A 21,438-nucleotide genomic window follows, 5' to 3' on the forward strand; every position below is an offset into this window, starting at 1 on the left:
TAAAATACCTGTAGATTTGGGCTCATTTCTCTCTTTTCAAGGTCCCCAAAATATCCTGAGGTTCTTGCATCCGCCAGGAAGTGACCTTCCTTGCTCACCTACTAAGGATTGCTGGTAACCCTGTAAGCAAGGCACGAGGCTGATGTTTCTAGGGGAATATATTTGCTCCATTAAAGTCAGTTTTAGTTCCTTAAAGCTATCTGGTCATATTTGAGTCTTTGTAGATCTCCCTCAAACTCGACATTCCAGTTAAAGGCTTGGTAATGTAATCAGCGTTTCCCAATTGTGTCCCGTTACAAGAACAATAGTTTTTGTAAGTGCGTGTAAGTAACTGTAGAGACCTGGAAAAGAGTTTCCTCCCTGAGAGTTTCTGAATTCTTGGGTAGGGGGGGAGATCAGGTGGGGAGAAAAAGATAAACGTTTCCTCTTTGTTCACAAAGGTCTATTTTACCAAATTGCTCTAAGTCGCAGGTAACTTCAGAGAAAAGAGAAAAAAGTGTTTTTTGAATTGGAAAAACATATTAAAAATAAAAGCTATGTTTTAAGCAAAAACTCAAAAAAATTATCAACATCCTCCTCAGTTTATTCAGTCCTTTGTTTTGCTTGAATCCAGTTTTTCTACTGGTTCTGCAAAGTCTTAGCAGGTTCAGGGGATTTTTAGTATATAGTAAAGATGTCAGAAACCTTTATTCTAGAATGCTCTGCACGGAGCCTTTTGCAAACACTTTTGCAAGAGCATCGGAGTGAAACAATAACCATATGTAAATGACAAAGGACCTAAAAAGGGCCATAATCCAAGATCTGTTCAGAGTTCATTAGGAGCAACTGACAAGGAAATTTGTTTATGTCTCTGACACATCACATTTTGAGATAAAACTGGAATTATGACTGATAACATAACACCAGGATATATTGGACTTGTGGGAATTTCCTACGATTTGTAGAGTCCCTATTCCATACAACATGAAGAAGACTTAGTATGACTTTTTATTTGGCAATGTTTCTCATGCATTTGACATACCAAATAAGCCAAATTAGTTTAACATGTCCTTTTTAATGAAAAGAGCAAATACCTTTTTTGAGATGTTCTAGGGACCCTCAGAAATATCACAAAGTTAGTTCAAGGCCAAAAAGAGTTAATGTAGCATTTGATCTGGGGGAAGTTGGCAAAAAATATCACAGAGGTTTTAAAATATTTGGTCAAATAGAAGCTTAGGCCACTGGGAAACAATACTTAGTTATCCATTTAACGGTAGCGGCAAGTAAAGACTTCACGGGCAAATGCAAAAAGTTAAATAGTTATAAAAAGCAAATAAAAACCTTAGCTCTTGTAACAGGGAAGACTCAGGGAAAACTCTGTCCTTTTAACAGAGAGAAAACCAAATTCTAATTTCATGCCAACTTATTTTTGATATTAAAATTTCCTTAACTAAATTCGTTCTAATCTTAGTCAGCTTGACTACACATTAAAAGCCTTTCCAAAGATTTCTTTTTCCATAAACTTTCTACAACTTTCTTCATACATTTAGATTTTTGTCTTATGTTTTTCCTCTTTTCCATTTTGAAATAATTAGCCTCTCTTTAGGATAGAATTATTTAATTCCCCTCAGCAAAATATATATCCCATTACTTCTACCTTTTTTTTTTTTTTAACTGAAAACACACACCCTGCTTTCTTGGCATTTAAAGATGTTTCCTTTATTATTTCCGGTGGCTTTAATTACGTATATTAGCATTTTTAACCCTTAAAAACCTTAACTTTTTAGTTAAAATAAAGAAATAAATGATTATTAACTTTTATATTAGCATTTTTTGTGTTGGCAAATTTACAAATACTTTTGTACAGTTTCTGGAAATGTGTTTTCTCACGGTAAATTTTTCAGTATGTCACAGGGTGTATTTACAATTGGACCCAACTACCTTTAGTTTCTCTGTAGAAAGGAAGCCTGGTTTTATCAATTAATGTTTTAGTGTTTTATCTTATTTGGAAATGATCTAGATAATAAAATTCTCTCATTTAATTTAACATAGCAAAACTTTTAACAGTGGAAGTTACCAAAGAGATTGGAGTAACTATTTTTAGATAGACATACTGTGAAACAATCATTGTAAAAAATTCACTTAAAAATGATTACCTCCCTTACATCTGTTTAATTCATTTGTTCTTAACAACCATAGATTACTCATGAAAATTTCATGAAATATTAAAGAGGTTAGCCTTCATCTTAAGTTATTATAATTATTATTATTATTTAAGATTTTATTTATTTATTTGACAGAGAGATCACAAGTAGGCAGAGAGAGGAAGGGAAACAGACTCAGACTTCCTGCTGCGCAGAGAGCCCAATGGGGGGCTCCATCCCAGGGTCCTGGGATCATGACCTGAGCCAAAGTCAGAGGCTTAACCCATTGAGCCACCCAGGCGCTCCTATCATTATTATTATTATTTTATGCTGACCAATTTTGTAACTGAGATAGCACCCGCTTGTTTGACTTCTAGTAAATCTATGTAGAATAAACATATTATACTTAATGCTCGTCAATTTAAAGTCATGCCTTTATTAATTAAACCAACAAACTTAAATTAGCTTTTGTTTACTAAAACTTATCCCAGATCATGTGCACTTGAAAAACACTTGGGTTAGTTTCTATTATGTTTCTAAAATTTAAAAATACTTAATTGATACACACTTATTTTTAAGATAATTAAGTTGAGATATTTTACAGAATAATGTTCACAATACCATGCAGTGAGTGGTAGAAATGATGAAGTTCTAGAACCTAGGTGAGGTTTGGTGGGCTGAGGTCCGGAGCCGATGACCAAGAAAGAATTCTTGAGACATCTTTGGTGCAAAATGGTGGTTTATTAAAGCACGGGGACAGGACCCGTGGGCAGGAAGAGCTGCTGCCCCGGGTTGTGAGCTCTGCAAGTTAACTATTTGCTTATTGTTCATGGCAGTCAGGGCTGCCTGAGGGATGCTACACATATGGAGGGGAGCGGATGAAGGGGGGGGGTGCAAGGCGCCAGCTTTTGCTTTGTCCTCAGCCAGCCTCCTGCTCCCTCATCAGAAAGATATCCCGTTTGGAATGCACATACATAGACATACATAAACAGACAGACACACACCAACAACAATCTCCTAGCTTTAATCCCAAAACTTTAGCCGTGAATGAGGTATAATGTAAAACTGAACTCATTTTTTTTTTTTAAACTGAACTCATTTTAAAAGAAGTATGTCCAAAAAAAAAAGAAGAAGAAGAAGCGTGTCTCTGGTAGACAGAACAAATTAAGGTTACCCACTGAAAGGGTTTTGGGGGGTATTTGTTGTTATTTGCTAGTATCTGTGGAGAAGACTTTTAAGATTTGAATTTGTCCTTGACAAATGATCTTAAGGAGGCTGTGGGCAGGAGAGCCTGTCTAACAGTTTGTAATTTTATTTTTTCTTAAGTTTTTATTTTAACTCCTGTTGGTTAACGTGTGGTGTTATATTAGTTTCAGGGGTACAGTATAGTGATTCAACAGTTCCATCCATAAGTATCTTTCTTAATCCCCACCCCCGCCCATTTCCCCCACCCCGACCCTCCCCCCTCTGACGACCATCAGATTGTTTTCTATGATGGAGAGTCTGTTTCTTGCTCTGTCTCTCTCTCTCTCTCTTATTTTTCCCTTTGCTTGTTTGCTTTGTTTCGTAAATTCCACATGTGAGTAAAATCATGTGGTAATGCCACCCCTATCAAAATACCAACAGCATTTTTCACAGAACTAGAACAAACAATCCCAAAATTCATATGGAACCACTGAAGACCCCAAGCGGCCACAGCAATTTTGAAAATAAAAGGAGGGGGGAAAAAGCAAAGCTAGAGGCATCACAGTTCCTGACTTCAAGCTCTATTCCAAAGCTGTAGCGATCAAAACAGTATGGTGCTGGCACAAAACCAGACACACAGATCCATGGAACAGAACAGAAAACCCAGAAATAAAACCCACAATTGTGTGGTCAGTTAACCTCAACAAAGCAGGAAAGAAAATGCGATGGGGAAAAGAGGGTCTCTTCAGCAAAAGGCGAGGGGAAGACAGGACAGCCACACGCAGAAGAATGAAACTGGACCGCTTTCTTACACCAGACACAAAAATAAATTCAGAATGGATGAAAGATCTCAGTGTGAAACCTGAAACCAAAAAAATCTTAGAAGAGAACACAGGTGGTGACTTCTTCGACAACGGCCCGGCCGCAGCAACTTCTTTCTAGGTTTGTCTCCTGAGGCAAGGGAAACAAAATTTAAAAATGAACTATTGGGACCACATCAAAATAACAAGCTTCTGCACGACAAAGGAAACGGTGAACAAAACTGAAGGCAACTTCCAGAATGGGAGAAGATACTCACAAATGACATGTCTGATAAAGGGTTAGTATCCAAAATCTATAAAGAATTTCTAAAACTCAACACCCCCCCCCTAAAAAATAACAGTTTGTATCTTGAAAAGGCTCACCCCCCCCTCCTCTTACTGCCCCCCCCCCATTCTCAAGTGAGTTTTAATTACCTCCTGGGGTATTTACATTCTAAAGATCTGGTAAGATTTACATCTTTAAGGAACAGAAAGAATGCAAACCCTGGGCGGAGAGATGAGGCTGCGGAGCTCTATTTAAATCTTGCAGGGAAAGAAAGGGTAGAACTGGCAGCTGGGTGTTTCCTGGATTTTTCTGGGGAAGGTGGAGGAGTTTGGGGAGCTCAGGGAGTTTGCCGAAGAGATGAGACCAAATTTGAGAAAGGGAATTCATATTGGATGTGGACTTTAGTTTTAAGTTTAATTTCCATTCTTTCATCTTGCTAAGAGGCTCCCTAAGGCTAGCTGTTTTACTTCTTTGTATCCAGTCTTTAATTTGCACTTTCCATAGGTACCAAGAAGATAATTGTTTAGACTGAGAACTCTCTAAAGAAAATATTCCTAATTATAAACTTTTCCAAATCAAAATATCCATCATCTGCCCATTTCAATAGTGACTCAGACCGATATGGCTCCTTATAGTTAACACAGGAGCAAGAGACATCCCAAAGGAGAGTGCCAGAGATGCAGCCCTCACAAGATCCAGAAAGTTCGCACCCAGGATTGGTTAGCCTAAGAGAGCAAAGGCATGTGTGGTGTAAACTGTGTCTTCAGTCTCTCATGAAAAGCTAAGACGCCTCCAATCACAGACCCACTAGTCTATGATACCTGGCAGGCACTCCTGGAACAGGACTTTCCCAGCACTAACAAGACAACGAAGGTTAAGATGACAAAGGCCCCTATGGACTGGGACCCCTCATGACCAAGTCCCCGGAGAGCTGGCACAGTGGGACAGAGAGAGGGCCGCTTGGGACTCATGTCTCAGAACCCCAGTCTATTCGACTGTCTACCAGATGTATAAAAGTTTGTGAACCTTCCAGATGGTGGAGGCCAGAGAAGATCTTCTCACTGGCCACAAAGCCAAGCTGTCAAGCCATAGAACAAAACACAAGGAATACCTCATCCCAGTTTCTTACAGAGGGAACCCACAGCAAAGTTCACCCGAGCAGACCCCAGGCTGGTGAGAAGTGGGAGTTCACCCGTCTATGAGGGCGGCTCCAACGGGCTAATAGGGCCTATGCCTTTGTTCTACCCTCTGGTTTTCCTCCTTATGACAAATGACACGAAAGACAGAGACAAGAGAAAGCAACGACCATCTCCGGGAAAGAACAAGATTGATAGAAACCGAGGGGACTATATCAATTTGATTATATCAATTTGATTATATCAAATCTTTACCAGATTCACTATACCCAAAGAATTAGTTAACACAAAAATCTTCCCCTGGTAATCCTGGTAAACGAAGAAAAAAAAAAGACTCTGGCAGCCACTCATGTGTACACTATACTTGGTAGACAGAAACAGAGAAGGCTGGTGTGGTAAGAAGGTCATTCTTACCTTCTGCCTGCTCTCATCTGTGAGTGGCCACAGCAGCAGAACGAGCCGTGCCCAGGCCGTGAAGTGCCCCCCACTGGGCACCAAAACTGGAGGGGAAGGAAACTTTTTCTTTCTTCCCTTCTAGGTTCTTTGTTTGGTCTGATGAAATAGACACGAAGGAGATTAACAAAGGAGAAAACAAATCGTTATTCTGTACGTATGGGAGCTCCCAGAAATATGAGACTCAAAGAAATGACCAAAGCAGATGGCTTTTCTACCTTTTAGACAAAGAAATAATATATTTGTGAAGAATTGACAAGACAAAGAAGTTTGGGCTTGGGATACTACATTGGTAAAGTAACAGTGTTTGTTTATATGCCTTCTTGGCCCTGAATTCCCCATCTTATAGGTAAGGCACTTTTTGTAGGGGAGATTTATTTTTTGCTCTCAGGGGGACAAAGGAGGGTCAAAGTGTCCTTCCTGCATTGGCTGTTTCTGAAGTAACTTGAATTCAAATTAATCAAGATGCCAGAACACTCTATCTGAGGGCAGCCAGCCCTGAACCCCATCACGGGGTTCCAGCCCCAGCTTTGTCACCATCTAGCAACATGATCAGGCCACTCAGCCTCTAGGGACTCATACTCCTTATCTGTCTGAGAGTGACATGTGTCCTGCCCACCTCACAGGGTGGTTAAGGGGAAAAATGAGATAAGGCATAGGAAAGTGCTTTCCACAAATGAGCTGATGATAGGTACCCCACAAATGTCTTGTTGGTTGACTGACTGCCCCAATGATGGATAATGCCTTGGGGGAGAATGCCTTCTTGCTTTTTTTTAAAAACACTTTTTACCAGAAGCTAAGGGATAATGGATATAGTCTTCAGGGGGAAAGACATTATTACAAGCATCAAACTGGTTTGATGGTATTTTGGCCAAGGAGTTTCCTACTCCCGCCCTCCTCCTGTGGAATTCCTGACCCATTTAATGTGACATGTCTGTGATGGAGTCTCTAATTAAAGACTTGCAGGAAAGATAAAAAGTCATTACGTCTCATTTTAGGAAGCGCTCACATTACTTAGGGTTTTCAGTGAGAAGCCCCAGGGAACGTCTGTCTTCTGAGACTTGGCAAACCTACCAGCTTTCCTAGACTTTTCTGTACTTGGCCACCAAGATGCAGATAGTAGGAGTCTCTAAGGGCCTCACTCAACTGTACCCCGTTGAGTGCAGTGACCCTAGTCCCAGGCTTCAGGAGGAGCTAAGAGAGAAGAAGCAAGACCCACCAGTGTTCTAGGCCATGGAGAAAGAGCAGGCACGTCACTCTTGGGGAAGGTGAATCAAGACCCTGCCGTCACATAGAGGAGGAGAGAGAAGAGGAGCCCTTGGGGCCATGTTTGACCTGTGTCTGAAAAGGATAACATGGAGATGAGAACTGGGAGTGGGAAGAAGAGAGATGCAGTGGGGGCAGGGAGACAAGTCGGGAACCCATGGCAAGGGTTCTGTGGGGAGATGGTAGTCATGGGCACCAAAGTCCAGAGTGAAGAAGTGAGAAGTAGGTGTATTGGTGTCCATCTCAAAGATCTCTGCTAATGTTCTCCTTTGAAGATCAGGAACAAGACAAAGTATATCCACTTTTACTCCTTATTCAACATTGTACTGAGATCTTAGCCAGGGTAGAAAGGCGAAAAGAAAGAGAGTAAAAGGAAGTAAGGAAATGCATGGAGAATGGAAAGGAAGAAATAAAATTGTCTTTATTTGAAGACGACATGGTTCTGCATGTAAAAAGAGATCCTAAGAACTTTTTTTTTTTTTTTAAGATTTTATATTTACTTTAGAGATAGAGAGAGAGATTGGGGGAAGGAGCAGAGGGAGAGGGACAAGCCAACTCCTTGCTGAGCACAGAGCCCAAGGCAGGGCTCGATCTCACGATCATGACCTGAGAGGAACACAAGAGTCAGATGTTCAGTCGACTGAGCCACCCAGGTGCCCCTTAGGGAATCTATTTTTTAAAAATGACCAGAACTAATAAATGAGCTTAATAAGGCTGCAGGATAGAAAATCCATATAGAAATATTTTTAGGTATTGGGGTGCCTGGGTGGCTCAGTGGGTTAAGCCGCTGCCTTCGGCTCAGGTCATGATCTCAGAGTCCTGGGACGGAGTCCCGCATCGGGCTCTCTGCTCAGCGGGGAGCCTGCTTCCCTCTCTCTCTCTCTGTCTGCCTCTCCATCTACTTGTGATTTCTCTGTCAAATAAATAAATAAAATCTTTAAAAAAAAAAAAAAAAAGAAATATTTTTAGGTACAAACAAAAAACAATTGGCAACTGAGGTAAATCACTTTACAATAGCATCAAAAAATAGTATCTTATGAGATAATTTTAACAAAATATGTGTAAAACCTATACAAAACCCTTGCTGAGAAAAATCAAAGCAAAACTAAAGAAAGGCAGGCATATGCTATGTTTATGCAGTAGAAGACTCAATAGCATTGTCAGTTCCCTCTAAATTGATCTATGGATTCAACAATTTGCCAGTCAATGTCCTTAGAGCCATTTTTTTAAAAAATAGGTATTAACAAGCTAATTCTAAAATTCATATGTAAGGACAAAAGATCTAGAATAGCCAAGCTGCTTTTAAAAAGAACAGTGTTAGACACAATACAAGATTTTAACACTTACTATAAAGCTAACGTAATTAAGAAAGCCTGGTTTGGGCATGAGAATAAGGGGGTAGATCAATGCAACAGAAGAAGGTCCATAAATAAACCCACTCAGATATGGTCGATTGAGTCTCGACAATGATTTCCTACAATGGAAAGAACAGTGTTTTAAACACATAATGTTGGAAAAGCTGGATAGTCAAATGGAAAAACGAACCTTGACCTGTAATTACACCATATCCCCAAATTAACTGGAAATGCTAATAGACGCTGAAAGTATAAAAATGCTTGGAGAAGAAAACAGAAGAAAATCTTTGTTATTCTAATGTAGGCAATGATCTCTTAGGACACAAAAACATGAGTCACAGAAGAAAAAAAAAACGATGAATTGACTTCATCAAAATTAAAAATGTTTGCTCCTCAAATACATTAATGAGAAGGGAAACCAGAGATCCTGAGAAAATATTTACTATACTTAAACTTCTGATAAAGGACTTGACTCCAGAATATAAATAACGTTAAAACTAAATAGTAATGAAATAAGCAACCCAATAAAAATGGGCAAAAGAGGGGCGCCTGGGTGGCTCAGTGAGCTAAAGTCTCTGCCTTCCGCTCAGGTCATGATCCCAGGGTCTTGGGATCGAGCCCCACATCGAGCTGTCTGCTCCGCGGGGAGCCTACTTCCTCTTCTCTCTCTCTCTGCCTGCCTCTCTGCTTACTTGTGATCTCCGTCTGTCAAATAAATAAATAAACTCTTTAAAAAAAAAACTGGGCAAAACATCGGACACTTTACTGAAGAAAATATATCCAAAAATGCTATGCTTTTTTCAATCCCAGTGAGTGTGTTGTCCTCAGGTGCGTGCACATGGGTGTACACACACACACACACACACACACACACACTTCCTCCTTGACTGCCTAAAGTTCACTTATCCTTCAAGGCCCAGGTTCTCTTAAGTCATACTCAAGGTCCTTCTTTTATTTATTTATTTATTTATTTATTTATTTTATTTTATTTTATTTATTCGACAGAGAAAAATCACAACTAGGCAGAGAGGCAGGCCAAGAGAGAGGAGGAAGCAGAGCGCCCCATACGGGCTGGATCCGAGGACCCTGGGATCATGACCTAAACCGAAGGCAGAAGCTCTAACCCACTGAGCCACCCAGGCACCCCCTCAAGGTCCTTCTTTTCTATGCTGTTCCATATTCTTTTGTATGAGCTTTTATCCTAGAACTTGCCTTGCTTTCTTATGATCATCTGTTTCAGGGTCAGTTTCCTCCACTTTAATGTAAACCTCTTAAAGGAGAAGATTGGGTCTTCTTTCTCTTGTTACTTCTACCTCCTAGCATAAGGCATGGCGTAGAGCAGATGCTCAATAAATGATAAACATTTATGTTTGTGGAGAGGTAGAAACATTTCTTCTTTATTTCTTGGAATGCAAATTACAGCCTGGTCCTCTAGGTGTCTCTTAAATTAGGCTCTCCAGGGCAATCGGCAGTCTTCGAGTCGTGAAACCATAGTATTTTAGAGCTCAGAGGACCTCAGATGTTGACAAATCGTGTTCTGCAAACCTGAGGAGTTTCCCCTGAAGCCACCTGCCAAGACTGGTGGAGATCGCTCTCTGTAACTTCACTTTAAAATCCCCTCCTATTAGAACGTCCGATGTTTGTCAATGTTCTGCATTGGTATCTGGTACTAGAATGGGCCTCTGGCATGTCTGACTAATGAGGTCTATGATCCTTTCCCATCCTGACCACCTAGTAATAGATGTACCCCAACTCTAATCCTCTCCTGCAATTGGCTTTGGTATGATTTTTGTTCAAAGCCAAGTAATAAAGAGTGCATGAGCCAAATGATAGTTCTCCTTGAGGTTCAGTAACCCATGATCTTCTGTTGGTCTCAGACACACTCCTCAGCGTCACCCTAAAATACATGAGGACCTCCTCTGTGCTTCCAGCCACCCCCCACCCTCCCCACCCCAGTCCTTTGCCCAACCTCCTGTAAGCACCTGTGCACCTCCTTCCCTTTCCTACCTTACAGATTTGGGTAAATACCAGAGAGCTAACTGACTGCAGGAGAGGTAAGAAAGTCCTCTCCCTAGGTTTAAAAAAATTAATTTGCTTTCATACCATAAAGTAATGAATATCCACTCCAAAAATGTAGGTAGTTTGAATAAGAAAAAAGAAAAAAAAAGTGAAATTATTATTAATACCATCTGTTTTAGAGTTGATCACTTTGTGTGTGTGTGTGTGTGTGTATGTGTGTACAAACAAAACGAGATCGAAGTGCTGTGGAATCTGTTTTCTCCTCTCTAAACCACATATTGAACTTACTCCAATGTCATTAAAATTTTTCTATAAATTTTTTTTCAACAATCCCCTGCCACTGGACATACAGTTTTTTTCTAATTTGCCATCACTGTAACAAATTCTCCAGGGAACATCCTTGTATCAGTAGGACTAAGAATCAGCCTGAATATTTCTTTAGGATAAACTCCTTAAAGTAGAATTCTGGGTCAACGGGTATGCAAAAAATTTAAAACTACTCTTTTCTTTCTATTCCGGGAGAGACAATGTCTTCGTTCAGATTTCGTGAGAGGCGTTCATTAGCACCCACAGCTCCTGAGCTTAGCTCAGGTTGGTTTTTCCCTTCTGCCAACAGTCTCCAGAAGGCTGGCATCTCCGGCAGCCTGTTTCTCGAGTCCTCCTGGTTGCTCACGACCTGGCCATCCTGCTTTCTGCCTCCTAGTGGATGGGTGTGTTCGAATCACGCTCATGCTGGTTTCTGGATCTCTGCATCTCATTGGGCCCTAATTCTGTCTTTTAAGGCCAGGGGCATTTTCCACTGGTAGGTCTGTCATTAGTTTCTCTCTGCCAGAGTTTGTAACACCTTATAATTTGGTTGCCTTGGCCAATTTCATCAAGGTGTTTCCACCTTATGGATCATGAGTCCAGATTAAATGGGCCACACCTAAGCGGGTCCGCCCAGCCCCGCCCAGGGCCCCACCCTGCGTCAGTTTCAGCCCGGACTTCAGGACACTGGTGTGTTTTCTGATTTCCATCCCGGGTGATCATATATGGACTGAAGAAGCTGGACTCCCTGGTTAGCCCACAGAGTGCCTTCAGTAGTGACCACACCTAGGAACTTGAAGACTCCACCTCACTTCCCCCCGGGCTGCAAACTTTCCATGAACCTTTCCATCTGCATGCTCCGTCCTTCTCCATGCTTGCTCTAGACCTACGGAGGCTGGCCTAGAGGGGCTGCCCTCAAGAGACTCCACAGCCCTCTGGCATCCACTTGGGTTCAGGCAATAGGGAGCCCTAGAGGGAATGCGGAGGAGGGAGGAGCGTGAGGCGGGGGCATGCACTCACTGAGCTCTCTCCCTTGGAATTGTTGCTAAGTCCTTCCACCAAAAGTCACTGCCTTGTCAGGGAGCCCTCTTCTCCCAGCTCTTTCTCTAGGTTTTTCCACCCACACCCTCTCCTTGCCCTTTCAGTCCGAGGGGTGGTACAAGCCCTCGGGCTTCCAACTCATCCCTGGGGCTCCCTGACACCTTGCCCATCCCTTGTAAATAGTCTCTTTATTGAACTCTCCTCAAGTTACCCAATAACTTGTTTTTTACTAGAACCCTGACTGATAAAATAGGGCTGGGATAATGCTGTTAGGGGGCTGGGCTGGACGTGGCCCAAGTCCATCAGACAGACTGCAGGGAGCCCAGGTCCCTTCTGGAGTTGAGCCTCTCCTTCTCTCGGATCCATAAATGTTTAGCACTTTTGGAGTTCTCACTTTTTTTTTAATATAAAAGAACTTCGACATTCTCTTAACAAGAGCTATTGCGGGTGTTCGCGCACTTTCCGTGCGTTTATTAAACAAATATTTATTGAGCGCCTCCTACGACGTGCCAGACGCGGAGCTCGACAGCGCGCACGCAACCGTGAGCAAAGCGGCCCTGCTCCGTGCTGGCGCGGTGACACCAGTCGCCCTGAGTGTTCTGCAGAGAATTGCTTCCTGCAAAGAGAGGTGTCTTGTGTTAGATGTCCTCCCACCCGCCGAAGCTGAGCAGCGCCTTTTGCCTCTGAGAGTTTATATCCGACATCTCGTGATATCCGAAAAGAACTTCGGAATATAGAAGGGAATGCAACTGAACAAAAGGAACAGTGTGGAAGGGAGGAGTGCCTCCGTGTCCTTGCGGTCCAGGTTTGCCTGGAGTGCCCATGAAGCTGATCGGTCTTGGCACGGCTGTGCCGCTGTTGTGACCTTCGTGCCATCCGCCCTGCCTCTGCTCTTCCCATGTCCGCCTCATTCTCACCCCTGCCCGCCCAGCCTGTTAGGCAAGGTGTGCATGACCCAGAATGCTGGCAGCGATGGCCCCGTACCCCCTTTCTTCTTCCTGACATGGTCCCCCTCCCAGCCTGTGTCTTCAGGAGTCTGAACCTTGCATTCGGCCACCATTTCCACCACCACCCAGGGCTAGGGAAGTTGGGGTCTCTTCTCAATCTCTCCCTCCTGGTCCCTTGAGGCCCAGCTCCCAGCACAAGCTCTGGACCACCTTCTTCTCCGAGAAGTCCCAAGCCCAAGAGCTCTTCTTTTAATCAATCCCCTGTTAATATCTCCTCTTCCAATGCCTCAAAAAAAAAAAAAAAAAAAAAAAAAATTTCTTTTCTTTCTTCTCTACTCTCCCTCTGGTCCTTCTCTCTTTTTCTCCTGTCTATATTTTTCTCCATTCTCTACATTTTGCCTCTCGCTCTCCTAAGAAGAGCTACAAGAGTTCTTTGCTTTGAAGAACAAAGATTCTCCTGGAGATTAAAAGTAAGCAAAACTGATGGGTGCCTGGGTGGCTCAGTCAGTTAAGCGACTATCTTCGGCTCAAGTCATGATCCCAGGATCCTGGGATCGAGCCCCACATCGGACTCCCCCTACTCTGTGGGGAGCCTGCTTCTCCTTCTCCCTCTGCCTACCACTCCCCCTGCTTTTTCTTTCTCTGTCAAATAAATAAATAAAATCTTTTTTTTTTAAGTAAGCAAAGTTAAAAACATTTGAAATTCAGTCAACATGTTTAAAATAATGATGCTGATGTTGATAATTACAATAACAGCTTTCAGTTACTACATTTTCTCCATCCTAGGCACTGCCCTGAGAACTTTATACGCATAGGCTTATTTAATCCTTCCAAGGGTCCTAGAAGTGAATACTATCATTCTGCCCCGTTTACAGTCAAAGAAACAGGCCCAGAGAGGGCCTGTGACTTGCCCAAGGTCACACAGCAAGAGGTAGGGCTGGATCTGCAACTCAGGCCTGCTAGATTCCAAATTCCAAATTCCAACCTCCTTGCCTTCGCTGCCGCACAGAAGGGATCTTGTTCTAACTTCTCTTGAAAGGACCCAGCTTCTGCTGCAGAAGTAGCCCCCTCCAGCTTCCCACTTTATAAGTTCAAACTTTATGTCATAAGAGCTTCCCTCGGCAAGGCACACACCCATCCTCCTTGCTGGGTGGGGGAAGCCTCACCAGATGAAACCTCCTAGTTACTCCCTATCCCAGGCTGGCCCCATGCTGGCTGGGGCAGTGGGTGGGGAGCCACCCCAAACGGCCTCCTCACATCTGCTCACCCACAAGGAGTCTCAAGGCTGACTCTGGCTGCAGACTGCGCCGCTCTTGACAGCGTCACCCTGTGGACGGCAGCGAACACTCACAGCCTTCCGATCATGGAGAACGTCCGTCTGATCTGTGCCTCTAAAAGCCATGACTTTCTCCACAATGCAGAGAAAGGCCATGCGCCTGGTTACACTGAGCCGTGACAGTTTAATCATTCGCTCAACAAACATGTACAGAGTGTCCATCATGTGCCAGGCAACGCACAGGTGTGGGGCTCTCTCTTCCAGGAATTCATGCCACCATCCAAAGAAGGATGTGTCCCTGTGGTAGACTGAATTATAACTTAGCAAATACCCCCTCTCCCCTCTCCCTCACCCATTCTCTGCCCCACCGAACTGGTACTTGATTGGGTAAAGCACTTTGGCCAATGCGGTGTGCGTGGAAGGGAGAACATGCCACTTTCAAGTAAAGCCTTAAAGAGGCTGTGCAAATATCTGCTACCCCCGCCCCGACTCGAACACCTGTCTTCCAATATGGGATACTGCTGGCCACTGCGGAGCCGTGTTCCTTCAGCTTGGGTCTCCGAAGAAGAAGACATAGGGGAGGAGCCCTGAGCCATAGCACCAACTCAAGGCCACAGACAAATTACACAAGCAAACAATACATGTTTGTTCCTGAATGTTACTGAAGGCCATTGAAACTTTGAAGTTGTTTGTTCCACAAAATTATCACAACAAAAACTGAGTCACCCAGCTCCACACAGGGCAATACTCCACACCCATCTTCTGGCCGTTTTCTTTCTTTCTTTTTTTTTTTTTTTATTTATTTGACAAACAGAGATGACAGGTGGGCAGAGAGGCAGGCAGAGAGAGAGGAGGAAGCAGACTCCCCACCAAGCAGAGAGCCGGATGCGGGGCTGGATCCCAGGACCCTGGGATCATGACCTGAGCTGAAATCAGAGGCTTTAACCCACTGAGCCACCCAGGCGCCCCTGGCCTTTTTCTTGCTTTTGGAGTTGAAATCTACAACATCCTATAGTGGTGAGTTTCCCTCCTCCACCCAGGGTATTTGCAGAGCTACCAGTCTGGTGGGGGAAGCTGAACAAAACTTACTGATCTTCCTGTCGTATTGAAGTTCCTGCAGAAACCCCATGGAGCCAAGAACAGCCCTTAGCCTCGGACTATTGTTAATCACGGCTGCCCACAGACACTTCGTTTTCTGTTGTGCATTATCAGTTTCTAAAGTTAACATTAACCACATCAAGGGCAAGCAGTTGTTTAAAAACTCTGAAGGCCCCAACCCAGTTTAATGTTTATAACCCCAAACCAAGGCTCTTCAGGAAGACAGAAAAACGGGCACTCTGGCTTTAGACCCTTCTCTGGTCACCATCTGGCACACTCTAGGTGTTTAATCATGTTCTTTTAATATCCTTCAGTTCAACAAATATTTATCGAGTACATCTTCTATGTAAGGCACTGTGTAAGGAGAGGAGAAGGCTCCTACACTCAGCTCACTCACGGGCCATCTCACGGGAAGAATGAGCACTTACAGAACTAGAATCAAGGACAATGCCATGTAAGGTATGTTGGAAGAAGTGACAGAAAAGGATTGTATCCCATCAGAGGGAGTCAAGAATAGAGAGCGTTTCACGCCGAAGGAACAAAGATGCAGACAGTCTGCATGGAACAGAACGTAAAAGATGGAGAGTGAAGATGGGAAAAGGAATAAAGGCTGATTGTGAACAGCCTCCCATGCTAGGCTGGTGAGTTTGTTGGCAAACCCAAGAATGACTGAACATGTAATTAAATCCATCACGTCCCTTGTTGGGAAAGTTGACCACACCCTTCACTGGGCTCAGAATTTGGATTTTTCTGAGAATGTCAAGTTGCTAACAGCTTGAAGCTCCACGAAAACAACCAGAGGTAGAAGATGCCGCCCAAAAGCCAATACGACAACAAGGTGGTTCCATGACTACGACCAAGCATAAGTACTATAAACTGGCTGTGTGTTGGGGGAAAGAAGAGAAAGAAAGTCTCAGCAATGGGTACGCTTGCGAGTATTTCCACAATCTGGACTACTGTCTGTACGGGCTGGGTAAAGAGAGATGGAGTAGTGCAACAGGCTGTCTTGAACCTTATTGCTGGTGTTGAACACAGGTTCTTGCCTCTCCAGCAAGTAGCACCCCTGTAGACCATGTATGGCACTGCCAAGCCCTCCCCACCACACTGTTCCCCACGCCCACATTTTCCCCAGATGGTGCCTGGCCTTTGGTCTCCCCTGCCCCACCTAATTACACCCATAACTCCCACTGGCCAGAAAACACATCACTATCAGGCGATTACAAAACAAAACAAAGATATTCAGGTAGTACCAGGTTCTGGGCCTCGGCTGAGCTCATCTCACGCCATCTGTGTGCTGTGAGCATTCTGCTCCCACACCCTACCGAAATGACCTGGTCATGGATCTACCTTCCCCCGACACCATAAGCTGTGGACTGGTAGGGCCATGTCTTCTTCTCTTTATGCCTCATACCACCACATATGTAATAAACCATTTTCTCACATATTAGATGCTGTCACTTCACCCGCCTTTGATGATCTCGTTGAATCTTCCAACGAGCCAACCTTACAGGGCAGGTATTAACATTGCCATTTAAAAAATAAGGAGCTTGAAACTCAGAAGGGTTAAGTAATTTTTCCAAGGTCACGCAGCTGGGAAGTGGAGCAGCAAGATCTGCCCCAGCATGAGGACCACCCCCCACCTTTTTTTGCCTTCAGCTAAGACAGCAGAAGAGATGATTTATTGTACGCAGGTTACACTGAGCCTGATGAAAACAGGATCAGTCCCAAAAGTCCCAGGTGCAGAGCAAAGAACCAAAAAACACTGCTTCAGGTTGAGCAAGGCAGGTCTCCCAAGGGTGGTCCTTGCAGTCAATGGATGGCAATGGATGTTCTAAATCCCTGGAGGCAAGCTCTAGAAAGTAGGCATATTGTCCAACAATTAGAACTGGCATCCCTGGCCTCTGGCTTTCCTTATTTCTACCCCTATGGCCTCCAAGGGTGCTCAAGCCAGCGGTCCACTCGGACCTGGGCCTCATCTTTGTTATACACTGCAACCTGCACATTTGCTTCTTTCTCTCATGGTGCAGAGATTTCCAAGAAGATGGCACCAAGGCCAAGAGCATGTGTAAGGCCCTTGTTCTAGAAGAAGGTTTACATCCATTAAACTGAACTCACAGCCACATTTCCGGAGGAGTAAGACTTAGAGTGTCCCTACTAGATCAACTTTTTCGGAGAAAGCTTCCTTCAAGGACCAGTCCTCAGGGAGCTCACCACAGGCTGATGTTTAGCAGAGACCTACAGGGCCTTTGCTTATTGTCTTCTAACTCTGTTTAAAAACTGAAGTTGAATCCATAGGCTGAGTTCTCGGGAGCATACAAGGGCTGCTCCACCATTCTATTCATGAGGGTTACACACATGCCAGGTGACATGAGAAGTCCCCTCAAGAAAGCCAAGACCAGGGGTCCGGACAAGTGACAGGGACTTGCTGACCTGCAGACAGGCCTCAAACATGTGCTGGATGCCTCAGCCGGTGCCCCAGGACACAGGACAGCACTGGTGGGAGAAGGGCAGGAGGTGGCTCTGGACAGAAACTCAAAGCAAGGGCTGAAGGTTCACATGAGAGCTGGAGTTAAGCATATCGACTTCCTCACGCTCACATGAATATTCCAAAGGCCATTTGTCTCAGAGACCTCTTTTTGAGTCCACCAAGAAATGAAGCCACAACTCTTCCAGATTTTTCCAAGGAAGAAGCTCAGGCTTCCATCCCTGCTGGCTGATGACCAACATCTGTTTTTTTCAGAACCACGTTCCACAGTATGTATCACGAGGCATGTCTGAAGCAGCCAGGTTCACTGGCACACTGACCCCGGGGTCAGGAGCCACAGATAAAGAGTGTGACTCCAGGCTCTCACCTTGAGCTTGGCCACCAGCAAGCAGGGCCCCACCCTGCTGACACCAGTCCTGACCATCCGGTTCATCAGGATGAAATTATTTTTGTTTTCAGCCACACCCGCGGCTCCACCTCAAAACACAACAGGCAGCAGCCCCAGATCTAGTTTGAACCCTGCCCAAAGCCTCGCACCCAGAGTGCCAGTCTGCAGCCAGACCCCAGAGAGCATGGCTTCTCTGGGCATCCAGGGGGTAACGGCCAAAGCCTGGGACAAAGGGAGGGGCTAGCGGGCCCTAAAGCATTTCCTTCTCTCCTTACAAGGATTCCAGTTAGGGAACTAGTGAATGATTTACAACTCACTGTTTATAAGAAAGGAACACATTAACTTTCTGGATCGTTCTTCCACACAATAAATTAAGAAAACGTAGTTGAAATGCAAGCTTCCAGAAGGCTTAAACTCTAGAGCAGGCAATGGGTTACCAACTGCAACTTTTTTTTTTAACCTTTGCCTAAATTCAGACACGAACTAAAGAAATTTGCCCTGGTTATTTTCTCAGACAAGCCTGGAGCTCATTAAAACCAGAAGCGCTGTTCAGAGTAAGGACTAGGCTAATCAGAAAAGGAAGAGCAAGGTGCCTTGTTATCCCAGAATTCTAGATCCTCCTGTCTCTCCTCTTGCTCCCCCATCCCAAAAATCAATGGAAAGTTGCAAGTCAGGTCACCCATTTGTAAATGGTCTTGTTTTAAGAATGCAGGATAAACATTCAAGTGATTAATTTAGCAAACACATTTGAGAGAACTTTGTGAGTTTTGCTGAGTTAAACTGTTTTCAATTAACATCGCTTTTCAACTACACTGATTGGGGGACAAGCTTGGAGTAGTTATCTTTCTTTTCCCAGCAGGAGTCGCTTTTTGTGTTTATTTCATTAACAATGATGAGTCCAAAATGAATCGACTAATATGAAATGTCAAGGGAAAAAATTGGGACCGGCAGGATGATCCTGCTGCAGAATGTGTTCCCACTCTTAGAATAACCAGTTATTCTGGAGAAGACATCATTCTGGAGATACCCTTGGCTCTACGTGTAAGCCATTCAAGTCAAATCAAAAGTCAGGACAGAACACCCAAGGCTAGAACACATGTTCAGCTTGGTTCCTGTTATGGCCAGGCTAGGGCCTATAGTTGTGCAGTGCACAGACCACACAACCATATCATGCAGGCTCACCGATTGCTTATGTCTGGCATCTTTCCAATTGTCTGGTGCCCTTGTGGGTTGTTAAACATTATGATTATCACTCTGTGAAGGCCCAAGACCCTGCTGGTTACACTGAGTTCTAATTTTTGTTCATTCTCCCTTTATGACTTGGGCCTTAAAGTTTCTTTTGCCAGTTTGGGGTTGGGGTAGGGATCTGTACCATTGGTATTCAATCTGCACACAATCACTTAATCCCCCTATTTCAGCCATGTTTGCCCATCCACCTGATATCTCTCACTAGGGAAGGATCCTCTATTTTTCCAGAAAATAAAGTTCTAAACATCTTTCAGGTTTGTGTAATACTCAGAGGCTTGGACTGGAGAAGGTGATCTAGAGATACAATAACTTTTCAAGTTCATTCACGCTACTTCCTATAGGAGCTCCTCCTTCATGCACAGTTCTAGAAGTATCTATGCCTTTTGTGCAGGTTGGTCTCCTCACATTCTTCACTGCCATATGAGCTATGGCTTTTTCCAATCTGCTAATTCGGTTATTACATGTCCATCTCTCACCAGCTTCCAAAATTGTGTTGCTGCTCTCTCCTCTCCTATTCTCTCTGTCCTTAGGAATTTAAAGTCTTTTCTTTAATTTCAGTTGCATTTGGGGAGAAAGCTAACTTAGATAAGTATGTTGAGTCCACCATTCTGAACATGAAGCCACAATCCTTTCCATTTTTAGGCCTAGCTGTACTTCCAAGATTTCCCAGTAAGATAGTTAGTAATTGGTTCTCTTACATAATCTTTAAGGGTTTTAAAAATTGCTATTAGCATTATTGTTATTGTTGTTGCTTAAAGAATAAGAAAGTCCAAAATGCAATACAAATCAGAGTTCCTAATCCATGGTTCAGAATGGTTTAGAACTTTATCAGAACCTTGGATCTTACTCCTCCTCCTCCCTCTCCCCCTCTTCCTCCTCTTCCTTCTTCTTCTTCTTAATATTTTATGTGTTTATTTGAGAGAGAGAAAGAGAGCATGAGAGCAGAGTGAGGGGCAGAGGGAGAGGCAGACTCCCCACTGAGCAGGGAGCCGGATGAGGGGTTCGATCCCAGGACCCTGGAGCTACGACCTGAGCTAAAGGCAGATACTTAACCAACTGAACCACGCAGGTGCCCAGATCACTGGATCTTCTTGGTGGTGTCCAGAATAGACTGTTAGTCTCTTGACGGGAGAATCCAGATCGTATTGTGATTGTAGGCAGCAGTGAGAGTGTTTGTCAGACCAAGATCAAATACAGAACAGTTATTCATTCTGGCATGGTTCGAAACAGTTGGGAAAGGTGGCTAGGATGTTATACATGTGGATATGTCCATGGCATAAGACCCTACTAACTTGAGTAGCCATTAAAGTTGTCTCATTCTCTTGAGACAATAATACAAAAGAGCTAAACCATTCATAGTAGGAAACAGAAGAATTTAACTCAGAGGTGGGTTCATTCTACCCTATGCTCCTTGGCCTTTTCACTCATTCCTTAGACCCCAATAGTTGCCATGGGCTACAGCATCCCATAATAACCATCATCCAAAGTGTTCCTCTCTGGACCTCAAACAGTTCATTCAGCCAAGATTTAATGAGTACCTCCCAGGTCTAGGCACAGTGCTAGGTCAAGCAAACAAAAGAAGTCACTGCTTTCACAGAGCATTTACTCACATGGGTGGTAAAATAACAACCTTGACAAACTCGAAGGACTACGGAAATTCAGGAAGAGCAGGGAACAGACGGTGATGAGAGAGGTCTGCTGTTTGGGAGAGAGAGTATCAGGATGTCCTCTCTGATGACATGATTTGAACAGTTGGAGGAAGAACATTCCAGGTGTAGAGGGGACCTGAAGCAGGCACACAGCACATTTCAGAAGCAGCAAGGTCTGTGTGGAGGTGAGAATGACAGGGGATGGAATGAAGAAGGGGGAGAGGGCCATCATGTCAGAGTTTGAAGGCAGCAGGAGGGGCTTCTCATTTCATCCTGGAAGATTAAGGAAACCCCTGGAAGATACAGAGCACGGAATGACAGATTTGGCCATCGTCCTGCCTGCTGAGAAGACTTCATGAAGGCAGGACAAGGACAGA

The 21,438-nt window shown here is 43.9% G+C and overlaps 1 long non-coding RNA gene across 2 annotated transcripts in view; it reads right to left on the reverse strand.

Annotated features, from left to right (window-relative positions):
- LOC309863740 overlaps nt 1-15,450 on the reverse strand; it is a 31,361-nt gene extending 15,911 nt beyond the window's left edge. For both annotated transcript variants that reach the window (XR_014311229.1, XR_014311230.1), the window contains exons 1-2: nt 15,283-15,450; nt 5,945-6,082 (exon numbers count right to left, since the gene is read on the reverse strand). This is a non-coding gene — a long non-coding RNA (uncharacterized lncRNA). The remainder of the gene's footprint in view (nt 1-5,944; nt 6,083-15,282) is intronic.
- Between the last annotated feature and the right edge of the window lie 5,988 nt (nt 15,451-21,438).

This window comes from Mustela nivalis (assembly GCF_964662115.1).
Source record: "Mustela nivalis genome assembly, chromosome: 4".
Classification (NCBI taxonomy): domain Eukaryota; kingdom Metazoa; phylum Chordata; class Mammalia; order Carnivora; family Mustelidae; genus Mustela; species Mustela nivalis.